Here is a 4,851-nt window from a genome sequence, read left to right on the forward strand (position 1 = left end):
ACATACATGAATATTTGTGGTGTGCATATCAATGTCATTTGGTATAGGCATTGCATCAGAGTCAATATCGCCCAAAACAGTTTTCAGGTACTGCAAAGCATAAACCAGATAGCGGTTTTTATATAAATGGCTGTCTTCTCTATTCTAAGAATGATGTGTGTACGCCAAACATTTTTTACTGAATATCCTGACACGATTTAATTAGCCAGTAGACGGAATGACTTGCCCTAAGATTGAAAAAGCAATATGATGTATAGTATGGCTTCACTAAAATGTAAGAGTGCCCAAATTTTAGCTCTAATTCTTCTATGCCCTCTGAGCAGTCGTGACACACCGTCAGAGGTGCTGTCGCACTCCCCAGTTGTGAGCCTGGACGCGCCCCTGCGATTCCTGCCCGGCACGGGTGGAGAATTGTGCTGGACTGGGGGTGCTCGAGCTCTCCCAATTCCACGCCGGCTTGGCTTTGGAATGAATGAATGAATGTATTTATCCACGACCCCACTGGGGGTATGGGAACTTGGCTGAAATATGCATAATATGTACACAATACACACAGGCTTCATACACTTGTCCAGGCGCAGCTGGACATGCATAGTTAGTATAATTAGCGACTCCCAATATTTGTACATTTGTCAGTACTAGTGCTACGCATGAGCCCATACACACGCACACACACACAAAAACAAATACACATACCTTTGATTACATCGCAATCCGACACATTGGGGGTTGGGGGGGGGGGGTAGAGTCTGAGAGAAGGGAGATGGGCTGGGGGGGGGGGGCACTTGAGGCTGCAGATTTATGGAAAGGCATCGGTGATGTGCTGGATAAGCCTAGACAGGCGGTGAAGAAGTGTCTTCTTGTTTGTCGAGAAGAGAGCCTTAAATTTAGTTGTGTCGGGATATTTCCAATAGTAGGGCGGGAGCAGAGATGTCCGCTGATCTTTGAAGGCCGGGCATTCCAAAACGTAATGAAATTCATCACCAGGCTTGTTGCTTGAGCACTTTTGACATGCTTTCCAGGTTGAGTTATGTTGGCGTCTGCTTTCGGTGATTGGCAGGTTATGGTTGCCACAGCGGAACCGAGAGATTGTACGTCGGCCTTTCAGTCCTAAAATTGTTAAGTACGGTTCAAATCTAAGAGATTCTTTAAAGATTCGATAATTTATGCACAGAGAGTTCGTATGCACAGATTCCGCCCATGTTTGTGTCTCTATGTCGACAAGGCGCGTTTCGAGGGTCATTATCACCTCAGCGTTATTGACAGGGTCCTGAAGCCAGTAATTCCCAAGCCCTGCGTTGTCCAGAATACTTTTCACACTAGACAGCCAGTGTGGATCGAAGTCTGAATTTTGAAGCTTTGTTAACTGCAATTCCATCAATATCTGAGAAAGTTTGCGCGTGCTCCCATTTTTTAACCTTAGCCAGAAGCCAATGACCCTTTTCTTAATTATAACCTTCAGGGGTATTCTTCCGAGTTCTCCATATGCCATGCAATTTGCTGAGTACTTGCTGATCTGTAAGAGATGTTTTATGAATTTCTTGTGAAAATTTTCCAAATGTTGCACATGATCTAGTCCCCAAATTTCGCATCCATACAATAAAACCGGAAGCACCATCTTATCAAATAATTCGCAGCAAGTATTCAGAGGAAGATGAAGAGCTGCTGACATCGAACATACTTTAAAAAGGGCTCGATTAGCCAGTGCCACCTGTTTGAGGACAGCAGCCTTCATTGAGCCATTTGACGAGAACATGGTCCCCAGATAGTTGTACTCAGGGACTATTTCGAGTGCCTCGCCTCCGAGATGGAAGGTTGGCGCCTTTCTTACCCTGCCTCTTGAGAATATAATGACTTTGGTTTTTGCAGTATTGACCTGTAATTGCCACTCTTGGCAGTAGCTATGCACAGCGTCTAATGCTGCCTGTAACTCTGCTGGTGATTCGGCAAGCACAACTGTATCATCGGCGTAAAGTTGGAGCCGCGGCCGAGCGGCGCGGGTCAAGGTCACCGCTAGGCGGCGGCGGATTTGCTGCGCCCGAGCACCCCCAGCTGGTCACAATTCTCCACCTATGCTGCCCGGCGAGTCTGGTTGACCTCTCTGGGGTCAGTCTGCCCTCCCAGTGGAGTGTGAACCACTCGCGTGGGTGACTCGGCACGGGAATAGCCCTGTGCCGATGGCAGCGTCATCTCGGACAGTCGGACAGCTCGGTGTCCCTGCAGCTGCTAGGGATGGCTGAGGAACGACAGACTACCGGGGAGCACGAGACCCGTCTACCGGAGCGCCTCCTGCAGCCGGTAAGTGACACCACCACACCAGCTCACGCCTGGTGCTCCCGGCCGGTACTGGAGCTACGGTCCCGCGGTACGTGGGATGCTAATTAGAAGTGCATATTAGCTCAATATTTGGATCCCTTCTTTCATCATCTCTTATTTGGATTCTAACAAACCAAGTGTTTGAGCGATTACCCAGTAACCACGACATAAATGCAGCGGTCATAATCGAACACACAATGTAATTTCAAACGAGGGAGCCGGCTGTCGTGTTCTCTTCCATGTAGTATGAAGTAGGTCTAAACTGCTCCCTATCCAAGGAATTTACCAAATGACATAAGTTTCTGTAGTCGGACACATGCAAAGATTACGTTCTTACTTCTTATGTAACTGGTTATGCCATATCTGACGAGAATTGCAGGAATGGCCATATAGGGAAAATCTACCTGCGGGCCTCAGCCTTTCGAAATGTGCTTGTATGTATGTATGTATATATGTATGTATTACAATCATGGACAATCCACACGAGGCGTGGCGCTTGGAAATGAGTCCGCTGCGCCCATGGAATGGCCCCAAGGCCCAAACAATACCTAGTGTATGTACTGTCCGCTTGGATGAGGTGACTTTGCGCAGGGCGAAGGATAGGTTAGGTCATAATATAGGTCATATGATAGGTCATAGTATATTAGCTGATGCAGGCGCTCCTCTGACTTTGTCGAGAGTTGCGAGAAATGCAGACACTTGGAACACTTCAGTAGGGATTTAGTGGCTGTTTAAGTTTGAAATGTCTAATTTCAGTGGTCCCTTTAAACTGCAGAGCACATTGGCAACAGCTGGAAACTGCAGGTCGAAACTATCGGCAGACTTTTTGTCAGGGCACCGCAGCCGGGCTGACATGGAGATATGCTGATTACTGAACTGCTCGGCATCATATGTGGGCCGGGTCATCGGCGAGATAATTTGCTTAGGAAAGGTAATCAGTTTGTCGATTTAACGCATTCGTATTGATCCATTCACCCCCCCCCCTTCCCCGAATGAATTGGGCCGCTCCCCTGGGGGAAAGGAAATCAATTTGTCGATTGGACTCGTCCGTATTGATCCATTTCCCAAAAGACTGTTCTCGGGCCGCCCCCGGGTGGGCTCGAACCACCAACCTTTCGGCTAACAGCCGAACGCGCTAACCAATTGCGCCACGGAGGCCCGGCGTTCTTTGGTTGTAGTCGTTGGAAAATTTTGTAGTATTTTCCTACTCGTTGTTGCAGTCTCCATAAAAACATGAAACATACGTCTGGTAAGCTGCACGAACCTTGTGACCAGTGAAGTGACTAAGACAATATAGATATTTGTCGCATAAGAGACGGATCTGCTACTCTGGAAAGTTTCAAGAAGAAAAGCATTGTTTCAGTGGAGACTGCAGCGGCACACAGGAAAATAACACCATGCATCCTGGAAACCGGGAGACTGCATCTCATCACAGAAACAAAGCACTACAAGGCCACACAAAGTTAGAGTGAATGCAGACGGCTGAATTAATTGCGCAGGCAACAGAAAAAGGCTCGTAAACGTGTTTGCACCTTTTCCTTCACCTCTCCATCCATTTAGCAGTTTATGCCTAGTACCTTATACCCAATCAATGATCGATATCAACCATTGGGAAAGCCGTTGAGCTGGCTTGCAAGCCAACGCCTTCCCGATTCTGGGAATTGAGCGGCGCTCTGTGCGGCGTCTCACGGTGCAGATGCTGGCCCACCGCGCGTCCCCAGTCGGCGTTAATGTCCGTCGTGAGTAGATAACTGTCGCCGTCTGCGGCCGCGCAGCCGCCGAGAGCCGGCGAGGGCGTGGGAACGGTGAGGACCGGGTCGGACGGGCAGGTACCGACGGCCCCCGAAACTCGGAACCAATCACTGCGACATCAAGCCGCTATGATTGCTGTGACCCCGTGTGACCAAAGCTCATTCAAAACGTGCACAGTTCTTGCCTGTACAAACCAGCGCAAATGCATAACATTAAGCAATTGCATCCATCGCTGCGCTGGGTGTTAGAACGTTCTGTAAGATCACCCAAGCGTATCTAATCCCTCGTGCTGTTGAGACCTAAAGACACCGGCCCCTGGTGGAGCTCTGCATCCCATCAGCAGTCGCCGTCTCTGCGCAGTGAACCAACAGCAGCTGTTGCTGGTAATGCAGAACGCCGCCGGCTGACGGATCGATGGGCCGTTCGATCGAGTCGATTGGACCGCCCGCGAACAGGTGGTCACCAGCCCAGCTCCCTCCCCGTCACCGGGAGAGGGGAAGGGGGGGGGGGGGGGTGGCGGATTAGCCAGAGTTACACGGGTGGACAACGGGGGCGGCGGCGGTACTCGTGATAATCTGTGGATCTGGGGATTTAGGAGCGAGAGGTCAGCGCTGGAGTCGCGCGTTGATTATGCTCAACTATCAAGATGTAGGAATTAAAAAATGAAAATAAAAGAAGTAGGAATTTTACCAGAAACTTCCATTCCTTGATTAAAATGTCTGGTGTTTTGGCTGGTTGGCTCATAGTCATCTATCGACTGCGTCGTTTAATTTGCAAACACGA

General features: G+C 49.2%; 1 non-coding gene across 1 annotated transcript; it reads right to left on the minus strand.

Moving 5' to 3' along the window:
• Window positions 1-3,400: 3,400 nt before the first annotated feature.
• Window positions 3,401-3,474, minus strand: Trnan-guu. The gene has a single exon. It is a non-coding gene; the product is annotated as a tRNA-Asn (tRNA).
• Between the last annotated feature and the right edge of the window lie 1,377 nt (window positions 3,475-4,851).

This window comes from Amphibalanus amphitrite, unplaced genomic scaffold (genome assembly GCF_019059575.1).
Source record: "Amphibalanus amphitrite isolate SeventyFive unplaced genomic scaffold, NRLGWU_Aamphi_draft 000247F_arrow, whole genome shotgun sequence".
Lineage (NCBI taxonomy): Eukaryota > Metazoa > Arthropoda > Thecostraca > Balanomorpha > Balanidae > Amphibalanus > Amphibalanus amphitrite.